Source organism: Chrysochloris asiatica, unplaced genomic scaffold (assembly GCF_000296735.1).
Source record: "Chrysochloris asiatica unplaced genomic scaffold, ChrAsi1.0 scaffold00091, whole genome shotgun sequence".
Lineage (NCBI taxonomy): Eukaryota > Metazoa > Chordata > Mammalia > Afrosoricida > Chrysochloridae > Chrysochloris > Chrysochloris asiatica.
The window spans coordinates 2,542,145-2,558,410 of NW_006408609.1; the positions used below are offsets into that span (position 1 = coordinate 2,542,145).

Below are 16,266 nucleotides of genomic sequence, written 5' to 3' on the forward strand. Positions count from 1 at the left end.
AAGAGTCCTGGTGTGGTGCTGTGGGTTAATGCTCCAGATTGCAAAGCCATTTGAACTGCAAGATCAGTGATTCAAAGTCACCAGTTACTCCTCGGAAACCCTATACATGGTCACTATGGGTTGGAACCGACTTAACAGCACTTAACAACAACAATCTGTCAAGGAGCTCTGATAAGTCTGGTGGTTATGAGTTGGGCTGTTAATCTCAGGGTCAGAAATTCAAAACTACTAACTGTTCTGTGGGAGAAAGATGAGGTTTTCTGTTCCTATGAAGATTTACAGCCTCGGAAACCCTATGCAGGGTTGCTATGAGTTGGAACCAACTCCACTGTACATAACTACCACCACCATAATGCTAAATAAGTTTCAATGGGCTTCTAGACTATTATGAACTGAAAAGAAAGTCCTGGTAATCTACTTCTGAAAATCAGCCACTGAAAATAACAATCTAATGTGCACCTAATCGGGAGCATGGTGCACTATCTGGCCGTGTTTTGTTTCTGTTGCACATGGCTTGCCATGAGTCAGGCTGATTCAATAGCACTAAAAACAACAGAACTAACAAACAACAGTGGCTTGCCCTAGGTCAAAGAACTAGGAAACTACTAGCTCATTCAGCCCCTTATGCTTAAAGTATTTCTTTCTTTTAATAATCACAACAATCCTCATTTTAATTACTTAGGACTGCACTTTTCCTGAACCTGATTAATTTTTTTCTCTTCTCAATTTTTGAAGCTAGTTTGAATTTTAATCTAATTGTGGGCAAAGGATTTAATTGGTGACTAAGATCTTGCTTCTCTTTCTCAAAATTAGAAAGGTTTGCTTAGCAATAGCAATGTTTCTTAGATTTGAAAATCTAGAAAGAGGGAAGGAATCACCTTTCATTTGGAGTACAAAGTCAATAAAATACTACCTATTTTTACATTTCCCAAACTATTTATTAGTTTGCTAAGAAGACAGTTTGCCATTTGAGTGATTAGTCTAAAACCAGGTAAATTAAAATTCAAGTTCAAAATTATTCTAAGAAAAAAAATCAATAAAATACAGGACAATATTTTATTGACATCTTAATTTTCCTATTCTAATTTTAACTGAAGACAAATTTGCACGTAATAATTGGAGTAAGTGATTAGAAGCCTGAATTTCTACCAAAAAATAAATATAAAGGCCCATAAAGTAACTCACTCATAATACCCCCTTTTAAAAATGATTTTTGTGTATGAAGAGAAACTATTATCTTTCAAACATGAAGATAAAGTTTGATAAAGATGTTAAGATTGTAACTTCAGATATGAACACAAAACCAACTTTTTCTCAACTTGTTTGTTGTAAATATTGACCGAGGAACTTTGAAAGGGACGTTGTAAAGAAAAATTTTATTTAATCCTTCTCATGTTCATTTGATGTAATCGTCAACAATTTTAATGAACAGTGGGATATTTTATCCTGTTCAGTCTGGGCTCAGTACAAATCAGTTAAATATCACATTAGCTCAGTTTATTTATTTATTTTAATGTAAGCAAATTTTAAAATCCTAAACCCTTGTTTTATTTAGCATGAAGCATTTAAAAATTCCAAATTTATTTTGAAAATAAACCAGATGTAATATTAAAAACATACAGTTTTTTTAGGAAAAGTTCTTGATTTTGGATTATACATAGCCTATTTAAGAACTACTCTTTCCATCTCAACCTTTTAATATTTTATTTTCCAAATTTAAGAAATGACAGGAAAAGTTAATTGACTGCTGGATTGATTGATAACTATAAGAATTTACAAAGTGGCTACTCTATAAAAATATGGTGAGCTCAGCGCTTAAGCAGATCCAAAGAAAGTACAAAATGATAATGAATTCTCTGCTTCATGCTAAGAAAACAAGACAGATAGTGAGTAATACATTATCATACAAAACAACATTATATACTGCTATGATGAGTACTTAATTATGTGTTAAACACAACTTCATAATACATTTGTTTTGGTCACCTCCTCTTTACCTTTCTGGAGAGGGAGAAATTCCCTCCCTAGGATTATGTTTTTGTTGTTGTTGTTAAGTGCTGTCAAGTCGGTACCAACCCATAGTGACCCTGTGCAGGGTTTCAAAGGAACAGCTGGTGAGCTTTAAGCGCTGACCTTGCGGTTCAAACTGACTTGCAGTCCAGTGCATTAACCCACAGTGACACACCAGGACTCCCCTAAACATATAGCACCTGTCAGTGGAAAGGTGTGATCAGGTTATTAGGCACTTTTACTCAGCCTGGTAAAGGAAGACACTATCACACAAGGACAAATGGGATTATACTCAAGAACAGAGTAAACAGATATCAAATATTGGAGGTAGACTTTGTAGTAACAAGAGGGTTGGGCGATTCCTGGTTCCCATGGGAATATATGATGGATTGATTGGAATAATTCCACAGCAGACAGTGAACTGAAGCACACTATTTAGTGGACCAATATTGTGCTTGGTCCCAGTGATAAGGAGCACTGCTTGGCTAGGCGACCATTTTCACAGGAGCACAAGGGAGAGGGGAACTGAGGATAGGTCATTCAAGACTTCTTTGATTTTCCCCAGGAGTCAAAGCACATGTACTATTGGGCCTAAATTTTAAACCTTATACCACAATACTTACAATTAAACTTGGTTGGTTGAAAACACATGGACACAGAAGAAGATCCTGGCAATCTTCTTCAACGCTTTAAAAAGGTCTTGTGCAGCAGATTTGCCTAATGCAATATGTCGTCTGATCTCTTCACTGCTGCTTCTGTGAATGTTGATAGTTGATATAAGAAGAATGAAGTCCTTGACAACTTCAATCTTTTCTCCGTTGATAAGAATGTTGTTTATTGGTCCAGTGGTGAGGTTGTAGGATTCCATATATTGGACAACTCTAAAGACTGAACACAGGTGTATGAGGATGTTGTCATAGTTAATAAAATGCACTTGTTGTTGTTAGATACTGTTGAGATGGTTCTGACTCATAACCACTCTAGACACAATGGAACAAAATATTGCCAAGTCCTGCACCATTCTCACAATTTTTGTTACACTTGAGTCCATTGCTGCTGTCACTCCATCTCATTGAATTCTTCCTCTTTTACATTGACACTTCACTTTACCATGCCTCTTGGTGTACTTCGCCAGGGACTGGACCTCCTAACAATATGTCTGAAGTGTGAGACATGAAGTCTTGCTATCCTAGTTCCTAAAGAACATTCTAGCTATATTTCTTCCAATACAGATTTGTTTGTTCTCCTGGCATTCAGTCCATGGTACTTTTTTTCTCCTCCAACACTGCAACTCATATGCATCAATTTATTTACAGTCTTCCTTATTCATCGTTCAATATTTACATGCATATGAAGCTATTGAAAATACCATGGCTTGGGTCAGGCATACCTTAGTCCTCAAACTTATGTCTTTACTCTTTAAATGCAGTTAAAATCGAGAGAGAGCAAAACAAAACAAAGGAGCCCAAATACATATAAGGGGCTTTGAAAAGTTCATGGACTAATGGAATTAAAAAACAATGGAAATTTTCCATGAACTTTTTGAAGACCCTTCTTATATCCTAACTTCATCTCCAAACTATCCTAAGATAAAACTGAAAGTTGAAATAAAGAACCACATGGGCAAGTAGAGCAGAAGGATGAGGGCCAATAATAGATCTCAAGCAATTCCTTTAGGATGGAAACCAGACTTTGCAGCTACCTGAATTTTCACATCAGACAAATATATAGATCCATTAAAAGGGTGTGTACAAAAGCATTACTGCTAGAGTTCTAGTTGACACATGTTGTTGTTGTTAGTGCTGGTGAATTTGTTCTGATACATAGTGACCACATATAGGGTTTCTGAGAAGCCAACCTTGTGGTTCAAAACAACCTTGTGGTCCGGTGCTTATCCTATAGTGCTACAACAGGACTGTGTTTAAGCACGCCTCTGTAATCAGTGGATAGTTGCAGACAAATTCACTCAGAAATACTTGTTTTAGTCTCATTGTTGTTGTTGCAGCATTAATCCGTAGCACCACACCTATATAGGAGGTAAAGTGATAAAAATTTCTTAGCCATAATCAAACACCCAAGGAAATGAATTGCTAGGCCTGGAATATACAGGCCCCACAGTCTAGGAGGACATCAAGGTCAATCGGTGTAACAAAGTCCATAAGGAATGTATTATGCATCCTACTTTGGTAAGTAGCAACTTTGGTAAAATCTTGTGAGTAGCCATCTAAAAACCAACTCTTGGTCTTCCCCATCTGAAGGAAAGAAAAGTGAAGAAAATCAAAGAAACATGGACAAAATTAGCCCAAATGATTAATTTACCATGCAAACCTTAGCCTCTATGATTCAAAGACCAGAACTAAGTGATGCCTGGCTACCACGACTGACCGTTCTGAAAGGGTCACATTAGAAGGTCTTGGATGATGGTGGTAGTTATGTGCCGTGGAGTTGGTCCTGACTCATAGCGACCCTGTGCAGGGTTTCTAAGGCTGTAAATCTTTACAGGAGCAGAAAGCCTCATCTTTCTCCCATGGAACAGCCAGTAGTTTTGAACTGCTGACCCTGAAGTTAGCAGCCTGACTCGTAACCACTATGCTACCAGAGCTCCTTGGTCTTGGATAGAAAAGGTTGAAAATTTGAAACAAAATTCAAAATCATGAACTAAACTAAACACAACAGGCTTACTGGTTGGATAAAGACTTGTGGAATCCCTGAGACTATGGCCCTTAGTCACTCTTCGGGCCTGGAATTGAACTCATGTCTGTGGCCAAAAAATAGACAGGTGAGCAATAGCACTAGTGGTGGTGGTGGTTATGTACCGTGGAGTTGGTTCCGACTCATAGTGACCCTGTACAGGGCTTCCGAGGCTGTAAACCTTTACGGGAGCAGAAAGCCTCATCTTTCTCCCTCAGAACCACTGGTAGTTTCGAATTGCTGACCTTGAGGTTAGCAGCCTGACTCATAACCACTAGGAGCTCCTCAATAAAACTAAAGAGGTCCTCAATAACACTGAAGAGGCAGGCAATCCTTACAACAATCTTTCAAAATAAAAAAGGCAGCATTTGCCAAGGACAAATTTCAGAAGTCAGGAAGGGTTAGTTAAAGGAGGAATGAAAATGGGAAACAGAACCTCAAAGTAGGTTGAGTGATTTTTACATTGTAGGGATGACAATCAATGACATGAAACAAAATGTGTATAAATTATTGAATGAAAAAAGAGCTTTTTTTGTAAACTTTTATTTAATTCAAGACACTCCTTGGAAATCCTGTACAAGGTTGATACAAGTCAAACCTGACTCAAAGGCATTTAACAACTACAGTGGTTAAAATATCCAACATAATATTGGGTATATCGTTTTCCATTTATAATGTAAGCAATACTTCAAATTCATTATCTTACTGACACTATGACTCAACTTTTCAGTCTCTTCTTTGAATTAATTTTTCAAATAAGTCATCAATTTTATCTTCATTATAGCAAACAGCAATGATGTGCCAAGTCATTTAACCAAATTCTGAATCTGTTTTCATTCTTTATAACCTGCAATCACAATGTTTAATGCTTTAAAAATTTTAATCAATTTATCTTGGCTACAAAATACTTCATAATAGTTTCCTTGCAGTTTAGTATTAACCCTGGAACACTGTAGATCTAAAATCAGTATTTAGGGTCAGATATTTAATGGCCAATTTTAGTATTATTTTATGGCCATCAGTGCAGAAAAAAGAGATTAAGGATGGCATTCCACCTTAGGGAATCTCCCTAAATGGCTGGATAATACAATAAACATTAGCTAATGGATAGGAGGAACAATAGATGAGAAAGATGAAAGGTAAAACACAGACAGAGTATGTGTGCATAATTTGTAGAACTGAAAGGCAACAAATGAAATAGAAAGATGATCAAAGGCTAAAAATTCCCATTAATAAATGAAAGAATAAGAAGCCTAACGCTAATCATTACATTCATAGACTGGTAAGCAACGGGTGCTGCATACTCAGTACTCTCCTCCAAATTTGTTTTATAAAACCTGTTTAGTCCTGTCTGTATAATATGAGAAAGAATGCCAAATAGGCTGAGTTCCAAACAACAAAATGAAAGGGAAAAAAGCACACTTACCTTAGCATCAAAACTATGTAGAATGAAGCCAGTAAACTCAGGTTAAGAGGCACTATTTGAAAGGAATGAGTGCATGTGGTTCCATGTATGTTTCTTCATATTCTACAATATAGCACAGGGAAATCTTCTTTATAAGAATAGTCATCTGTTAGCAACTATGCATCAATGACTTCTATCCCTTCCCTGTTCTTTCTTCTTCTACCTTCCTTCACATACATTTTACAGGTTGAATTAGGGAATTATCTACCTTCTGCAAACCATGACAAATTTTCTGTTGAATGTTGACAGCAGAGAGAGTAAAAAACATTCAGGGTCAATGAGATTGTTGTTGTTAGTTGCAGTCAAATGGATTCTTAACCACCTCTTGTATTATCTCACAAATCACCCTTTGTGAATTATACTTAGATTCTTTACCTTTAATGTCCGTAAAGGTTATCTTGATTTCTATGTTTCAACTTGTCTGAAACACTCCATGACTGATCTTGTTTAACTCCATTCTGAATGAAGTATACATCTTAGGGTCAAAACCACCTGGAAGGCAGACACTGTAATCCTATGTGTTTTTAACCTGAAATCAAATTTCTATCCTCCAAACAATTATCCAACGAATCACAGTTAAAACACATTTTCAAAGGTGTGTTTGTACCAGATCAGCCTGATTATAGGAGCTGTGTGTATGCAAGTGATCAAAGAGACAATTTTCTGCGTTAGTATTTATTCTTAAGAAATCTTACTTTCAAGTTGTGTTGACTTTACCCTTCTTTGCTTCAGTGATTGGTTGACATAATTTTTATTGTGGGTTTTTTCTTTCTTTTTTTTTTTTCTTTTAACTTTGATTTGGATTGTTGCCTAGGGCTTTGCAAGAGTGGGAAGAGAAAATTTACAATTCCTTCTTTGAAAAATGCAACATTAAACATTTCCCTTGCCCTAGAAAAGCTGTGAGTATTAAGAACTCTAATTTTAGAGAGGGAAAGAAAGAGAAAAAGAAAATAGAAATGCAGTTTTTAGGTGTTATACGGTAGATTCTGACTTACATGTCCATGTGACCAAGTAGAACTGCTCCGTAGAGTTTTCTTGGATTTAACTTTTTTATAAAAGCAGATTCTCGTGAAGCTACTGCATGGGTTTAAAATGTTGTACATCCAGTTAGCTGCTGAGTGCTTAACCATTATGCCACAAGAAATGTAGGGAGGGAGAGAAACAAAGAGGATCTCATAGGATTTATTCTCTTTTTAAATAAGGTGTAAAAATGTTACCCATTTTCACTCTGGGTGAGGAACAGGACTGTGCTTAGTCACTGTGGTAACTGAAATTTGGAGAGAAGCAACAGTAAATCAAGAATCTCTTGTGATGTAATACTTTGTTGTTGTTGTTGTTAAGTGCCATCGAGTTGGTTCCGACCCATAGCGACCCTGAACAAGGTTTCCAAGGCTGCAAATCTTTACGGGAGCAGAAAGCCTCATCTTTCTCCAGTGGAGCAGCTGGTAGTTTCGAACTGCTGACCTTGCGGTTCGCAGCCCGAGTCGTAACCACTACGCTACCAGAATGCTGGAAATGTGATTTGGATAATGAATAGATAAGACCGTAGAACTGATGCATATTAGTTGTGGTGTTGGCGGTGAATATTGAAAGTACACATGGGCAGCCAAAAAACCAAACAAATTTGTGTTGGAAGAAGTAAGGCCAGACTGCACAGTCTGTTTGAACTGCAAGGTTGGTGGTTCAAGCTCACCAGTCGCTCCTTGGAAACGCTCTAGAGGGTCGCTATGGGTCGGAACCAACTTGTTGGCACTTAACAACAACAACAAGTCCCTGGAGAAGAACATCATGCTTGGCAAAGTGGAGAGTAAGAGAATAAGAGGAAAACCCCAAACGAGACGAATTGACACACTGGCAGCAGCAATGGGCTCAAATGTAACAATTATTGTGACGTTGGAGTGGTACCAGGCAGTGTTTCCTTCTTTGGTGTACAAGGTCGCTATGACTTGGTAATGACTCGACAACAACAAGAAATGTGATTCAGCTTCCCAACCTCCCAGTTTCCTCATTTGGAAAATGAGGATAATATTACCTACTTCATAGAACAGTTGAGGATTAAATGAATTAGTATATGTAAATCCTTTAGCACGAGGTCTGACACATACAAAGTGTCCTGTGTTTTACTTTTAGGGGCTGATTCATACTAATCTCTTAAAAGGCAGATCTATAAATCAAAATAAAGATTCTTAGCAATATCATGAAAAATGGTTTGTGAACCCTTTGGCCTGTCATTCTTTCCCAGAAAAGAAAATCATGTGGGGATTTTTAAACAGAAGGTTGCTTGTGAAAGCTGCATAAAATTAAAGAGTTCTTTTTGTAAAACAAATGTCAATATGGCCAAAGTGGAAACATCAATCTCCACAGGAGCACAGGTCTGGCTAGAGTAACCCCACTCCTGGGTTATGAATGAGGCTGTTCTGCCAATTCCCTCACATTTCCTTTATCTACAAACTGCTGGTGGAGACTTGCTTTTCTTTAAAAATGTTAATGAATTCAATTGGACTGTGTAAGACTGAAGCCATTTTACTTCTTTAAGGTATTTTGCATTATTTCCTTTTTGTTGTTGTGAAGTGCCCTCCAGTCAGTTCTGACCCAAAACGATCCTGTATAGGGTTTCCAAGGAGCAGTTCGTGAGCTTGAACCGCCAATGTTGCAGTTCAAATGGCTTTGCAGTCTGGCGCATTAACCCACATTGCCACACCAGGACTCCTTAGATGCTTTAAAATGCTACTATAGCTTAGTTCTCCCAGGATAACCTTGTTCCTTCTTTCTTGGTTCGTGTCCACACACTTCCCACTAGTAACCTCTTCATGCATCTAGGCAGTCTGTAAACTGAGATGTGTCATAAATGAATAAATAATGGTCTGTATCAAATTGCCTACATGTCTTTGTTGTGTCCCGTTTTTTGCAGAATACACTAGTCCCATGGTATCTGCTGGGGATTTCCAGGACCCCTAAAGACACCAAAATTAGTGGCTATAACCTCTATTTTGTTGTTGCTAGGTATTATAGAGTTGCTTTGAATTCTGTGTAGGACAGAATAAAACACTGCCTGGTCTTGCACCATCCTCACAAGAATTGTTATGTTTGAGCCCCTTGTGGCAGCCATTGTGTGAATCAATATAGTTGAAAATATCCTGGCCAGGCTGAAGTGGCCTGAGACTTCAAAGTGACATCTTTGCTCTTTAACACTTTAAAGAATGTTTTTTTTGTAACAGATGTACCCAATACAATATGTTATTTAATTTCTTGACTGCTACTTCCATGAGCATTGGTTGTGTATCTAAGTCCAGTTCATCAAATTGTAGCAATTTGTGCTTGGTCTGTGTATCAAACTTCTTATCTTCATCTGGTCGAGTTCTGGTTAGCTAGCCATCCAAGGTATGTCAAATGGATACCAGCTGCAAGTTTTGAAGTTCTTGCACACCTTCTCCCACTTCAGAACAACTGGCCCCTTCACTCTCAGCTCTAGCCTCCAGTGGCTAAATCAGTGATCATGGAGTCAGGGGTTGACATGCCTCCCTAAAGTTCAGACTAGCAAGTGTTTCCTCTTCTTTTTCTCATCTCAATATCAGTCACTGGAGAAGGATATCATGTTCTATAAGGTGGAGACTCAGAGAAAAAGAGGAAGACCCCCAGCGAGATGGATTGGCCAAGCGGTAGCATCAATGGGCTCAAGCGTGGCAACAATTGTGAGGTTGAACCAGGATGGGGCAGTGTTTCATTCTGTTGTGCATAGGTTTGCTATGAGTGTGTATTGACTTGATGGCACCTAATAGCAATAACAACAACAGTGTCAAAAGGTATCTACGGAACATGGCCAAAAAACATTTTTCTTTTTGATTTGGAATATTTTCCTAAGCTTTTATAATAATGGTCTTATTCAATATTTGTCCTTTTGTGACTAATTTCACTCAGCACGATGCTCATCCATGTTATGAGGTGTTTGCAGCTTCAACATTATTCTTCAAGGTGGTATAGTATTTCATTTGTTGTATATACTAAAGTTTGTGTATTCATCCTTCCATTGATGGACACTAAGGTTGTCTCCATCTTTTTGCTATTATGAATAGTGCCGCAATGAACATTAGTGTACACATATCTACTTGTGGTCTGGCTCATATTTCTTGTGGACATATGCCAAATAGAGGAATTTCTGGATCATAAGGTATTCCTATTTCTAACATTCTGAGAAAGCACCATATCATTTTCCACAGTGGTTAAACCATTTTACAGTCCCACAGCAATGCAGGAGGGTCCCAGTGTCTCTACACCCTTGCCAGCATTTGTTGTTCTCTCTCTTTTTTTTTTTTTAACTTCACTGTTAATACTGGTTTGAGATGGTATCTCATTGTTGTTTTGATTTGCATCGCTCAAGTGGCTAATGATCATGAACATTTCTTCATATGTTTGTTGGCTGCATGGATGTCTTCTTTGGTGCAGTGTCTGTTCATGTCCTATGCATTTTTAAATTGGGTTATTTGTCTTTTTCTTGTAGAAGTGTAGTTTCTTATAAATTCTAGAAATTAGTCTCTTATCTGATATGTCACTGTAAAAAAAGTTTCTTTTTTTCCCATTCCGTGGGCTCCCTTTTTATTCTTCCGGTGAAATCTTTTCATGCACATAAGTTTCAAATTTTTAGTATGTTCACCATCTGTCATATCTTCCATTGTTCTTGTGGTTTTACAATGTTTGAAAGACTATTTATGCCATGTATTAAAGCACTTAAGTTTTCCACTATTTTTTCACTGATGATCTTTATAGTTCTGGGATTTACATATGGTCTTTAATCCTATGGTTAGTTTTTGTATATGGTGAGAATATGGGTTTTGTCTCATTCTTTTGCAAATCGATTTCCAATTTTGCCAGTACCATTTGTTGAAGCGACTATCTCTTCTCCATTTAATGTATTTTGACCCTTTGTCAAAAATCAGTTGACTGTATGTGGACGGATTTAATTCTGGGTTCTCAATTATGTTCCATTTCATTACACCAATACCAAGCTGTTTTGACCACTGTGGCCATGTAGTAAAATTTGAAGTCAAGGATGAGAGGCCTCCAACTTCGTTCTTAAGCAATGCTTTGTATATCTGAGGTCTCATTCTCTTCCATATAAAGTTCGAGATAGTTTTTTCCATCTCTTTAAAGAATGTCTATTGAAATCTGGAGTGGGATTGTTTTATAGCTGTAGATTACTTTGGGTACTATTGACATTTTCACAATCTTAAGTGTTCCTATCCGTGAGCATGGTATATTCTTCCAATTTCGTAAATCTCTTTTGCTTTCTTGTAACATTGTTTGTAGTTTTCTTTGTAGGTTCTTGTTCCTCTGGTTAGATTTATTCCTAAATATCTCACCCTTTAGACAGCTATTGTAAATGGTATTATTTTCCTAATTTCCTTCAGTGCTGTCTTTATTCTTATAGAAGAATCCAACTGATTTTTGTATGTTGATCTTGTACTCTGCCACTTTTCTGAATCTTCCAATGAGTTATAATAATTTTGTTGCTGAGTTTTTGGGATTTTCTATGTATAGGAACACATCATCTGCAAATAGAGGGAGTTTTCCTTCTTCTTTGCCAATTTAAATGCCTTTGGTTTCCTTTTCTTGTCTTATATCTCTAGCTAAGGCTTCCAACACAATATTTAATACAAGTGATGATAAAGGGCATCCTTGTCTGGTTCCTGTTCTTGAAGGGAATGTTTTCAGTTTTTCTCCATTGAGAGTGACGTTGGCTTTGGGCTTTGTATATCTTTTCTTAATTAAGTTGAGAAAATTTCCCTCAATTCCTACTGTGTTGAGTGTTTTTATTAGGAATGATTGTTAGATATTGTCAAATGCCTTTTTAAATCAATTGATATCTTAATGTTGTTCTTTTCCTTTTTTTAAGTTATAAAAAGGATTATATTGTTTGTTTTTCTAATATTGAACCATTCTTGCCTCCCTGGTATGAATCCCAGTTGGTGATGACACATTACTTTTTTTATATGTTGTTGCATTCCATTGGCTAGGATTTTGTTGATAATTTTTGCATAGTTGTTCATGAGAGCTGTTGGGCTATAATTTTGTTTTTTAGTGATGTCCTTCCCTGGTTTTGGTATAAGTATTATGTTTGCTTCATAAAATGTATTAGAAAGTTTCCCATCCTTCTCAAGCAGAGGGAACCACCTGGCTGACATGCTGAAAAAAAGAGTGAGACATTCCTGCAGTATTGCAGACAAGAGTATTTCTGACTGGAGAATTGCTGTGTCCTAAGTTGGTTTTGATCCTGAATTGTTCCCTGTTTAGTTTCCTAATAAACTTTATAGTCATGTGTCTTGTTATGAGTTCTGTGTGGCCATTGCAATGGATTATTCAACCCAGATGTGAAGCAGAGAGTGCTGTGGGAGGGATGGTTGGAGTCAGAATAAGGTAAAGAAGATTGTAGGGTGGAAGATTTTACATGCATATAAGGTGAGTAAAAATTACATATAAGAACAATGAGAAGAGAAATAAGAAATAAAATCAGGCAGAAACCAGAGAGAAAGAATAAATAACTATAAAGACAAAAGAGGAACAGTGAAATAGACCTATAGAAGAGAAAAATTAGAGAGGAAATAAAAGAAAGAAAGAAAAACAAAATGCTTAGAAAAATCAGGGAGAGAGAAGATGAAAAGAGGAAGAAAGTAGTAAAGATCTAAAAGAGGGGGGAGGGAGAGGAAAGAGAAGAGGGGAAATGAGACATAGAAGTGAAGAAGGAAAAATCAAAGCAAAAGTAGAAAGTATAAAATTCAAAGAAATGGAATGAGAAGAAGGAAGAAAAAGTATAAGCAAACAAAAACAATGCCAAGAAAAGGAAATCACCAAACCCCCAAATAGAAACAAAACAACAGTGAAGCTGTTGGACCCAGATTCCTGCAAGCCAAGAAGCTCTCGAGGTGAGTATGGAAGGCACATGACAGAAGAGTTCCTGGCCCTAGATTAATTTCCTATCAACCTTGGTGTTATCTATCTTCAGGACACTCAGTCTGAAAGTAGTTCATATAGGTCATTGATGGAGCTGGTTTAGGTGTCTGTTAGAACCACAGGGCAGCTGGGGGCAGGGTGACCGGTTAAATGCTTGTCTGGTGGCTCTGCGTGTTCTTTAGGACTGTAGATAACGCCCACCAGACTAAGGGCACCACAGGGGCACATTAAAGCTGCACAGGTGGCCCCTGTCTCTCACTGGTGTGGTTCCCAACCACGTGGCTCTGAACTTCCAGAGAGCAGGGTCTGTGCTGGGGGTGGATGTGTGTGGGAGCTGGCCACACATCTGGGCACAAAGGGAGGATGGGGAAAAGAATGAATCTCATCTTTCTAGTCTCCTGTGTGACTCTCTGTGCCATCTTCTGTTGCCAAAGCTGCTCACCAAAGTTAAAGAGTCACATCATGTCTGGCTGGCCCTTTACCAGTCAGTCTCCCTCTCTCGTCATTCCTGCTCAGCTTCTCCTCCCAGAAAGCACTCAATCCGCTTCTCAGTATTATCTTATTATCTGTTTTAAGTACACTTAAAAAAAAAAAAAAAAGATTAGCTCTTCTGTGGTGTTCTATTTCTTTTCCCACAGAACAGAATGTAGAATAATACACACCTGTTATGTGATTGATGAGGTAGTGTTTCTGTAAAACATAAAGGCATGGGAGAGAGAACTACTGGCACAAGTCATAAGTGTTAGATTCATACATACCTACTGGTGCTGCATGAGAACGACCTGTTAATCTCTTTACATAAAGTTTGGAGTGGTTTTACTCTGTAGTACATCAGATTACCATGAGCTAGAATCCATTTGATGGCAATGGGTTTGTTGTTAAGTGCCGCTGAGTTGGTTCCAATTCATAGTGACCTTGTATAGAGTTTCTAGGGAGCTGGGGTGCTTTAACTGCCGACCTGGAGGTTAGCAGTCCAGTTCTTACCCTACTACACCATACTAGGACTTTGGCAATGCTTGTTGTTGTTGTTGTTAAGTGCCGTCGAGTCAGTTCCAACCCATAGCGACCCTGTACAGGGTTTCCGAGGGTGTAAATCTTTACGGGAGTAGAAAGCCTCATCTTTCTCCCTCGGAGCGGCTGGTAGTTTCGAACTGCTGACCTTAAGGTTCACAGCCCGATTCGTAACCACTACGCTACCAGAGCTCCTTTAGGTGCTCAATAAATACTTGCTAGTGAACTAATTAATTCTAATGGTCTAAATAGGGAGCACATCCAATAGGAAAAGCAGTGACTGCTAAACACATAGTCATTGTAAATATTATAGCTAAGTAATAAATTCCTCAGGGAGTCTTGGTGTGGCACTGTGGAGTAATGCACTGGATATCAAGGTCGGTTTGAACCGCAAATTCTGTGGTTCAAATTCACCAATCGCTCAGCGAAAACCTTATACAGGGTTGCTATGAGGCAAATGGACTCGATGGCACTTAACAATGACAACAAATCCGTTAGAACATTTTTTTCTTCTCTGTATTAAATGGAGTCACTGTGAATCAGAACTGACTTCACAGAAATAGGTTTTGGTGATGGTGGTTTTTTTTGGGGGGGTGTCGGGGGGATGAGTGGGGACAGGTAATCATGAAGTTAAAAATAGAGATGGCAGTTTGAGACTCAGAATTTATGTCAAGAAATCAAATTTGATGAAAAATTTTGCTTACAATGTTTTTATTTGGAGTATTGTTCTATATTAAGGAATGCTTGTAGCATAGTTGTTGTTGCTAAGTGCCGTTGAGTAGATTCTGACCCATAGTGACCCTGTCTAGGGTTTCCGAGGAACAGTTGGTGAGCTTGAACTGCCGACCTTGCAGTTCAGATGGCTTTGCAGTCTGGCACATTAACCCACAGCGCCACACCAGGACTCCTGTAGCATAGTAGCATAGTAGATTATAAGCTGGACTGCTAACTGCACATTGTCATTATTGTTTGGTGCCCTTGAGTCATTCCGACTCATAGTGACCCTATGCACAACAGAACTAAATGCTGCCCAGTCTGGCGCCATCCTCACAATCATTCTTATGCTTGAGCCCATTGCTGCTGCTATTGGGCCAATCAATCTCATTGGGGGTCGTCCTTTTCTTCTCTGACTCTCCTCTTTACTGAGCATGATATCCTGTTCCAGGGACTGGTCCCATCAGATAATATGTCTGAAGTATAAAAATTGAAGTCTTCCTTTTCTGGTTTCTAAGGGGCATTCTGGCTGTACTTAAGTGTGTATGACACTGAAAATCTTTTTATGTTAAATTTTTTAATTTGAAGGGGTTGAGAAAGTCATAACAAAATTCATGAAATTCCTTATTGTCTTTTTTTTTTTTGAACCACTATTCTTGTTTTAATTAGAAGAAATGAATGTGATTTATCTAGATTTTCATAGTTCCATCCATACAGCAATCAACTGTATTGTTCCATTCATTAAAAAATATTCTGATCCAATAATCTTACAAAGAAAAGACAACCTAACCTCAAGTTTACAGTAAAGGCAAAGAAAAATGATTACTTTTCTGCTCAATTATTATGCTTAGGATCTTTACCAGTCATGTGTTAGTTTCCGGAGAACACCCCTATGCTATTTGTGCCAAAAATTTCATATACTGTCCTCGAGCATCAAAATGGTCAGCGGGCCTGTTGTATGCCGTCCATATTGGTTCTCCAACAAACAGTCGCATTGCCTTTGTGTAATTCTTTTCATCCAGTGTGAAACGGTGATAAATTCCTGCAGGAAGTGTTATCATGTCTCCTTTCTCCATGAAAATTCGGATCCACTTGTCCTCTTTATCTCTTACATCAAAATATCCACTCCCATCCAAGATATAGCAAATTTCATCATCCAAGTGTAAATGTTCTTCATAAAACATTTTAATCTTTTCTTCATAATTTGGTAGTTTATCTTTGCATATTGTTATTATGTCCATCCAGGAGTAGTTTCTCTCTTTTCGGATCTTTTCTAATTCAGGATCATTCTCATATTTGTCAGCATCCAATTTCCAGTAAAATACACCAACCTGATGCAGTTGCTCCAAGCCAACCGGGTGGTTGGGCTCCAGTCGGTGCGGTTTCCGTTGATCGTCCGGGGATTCGTCCATATATCACGCTTCCACCAT

The 16,266-nt window shown here is 38.0% G+C and overlaps 1 pseudogene; it reads right to left on the bottom strand.

The window, feature by feature from the left end:
- Positions 1-15,726: 15,726 nt before the first annotated feature.
- On the bottom strand, positions 15,727-16,266 carry LOC102837719 (annotated as a pseudogene).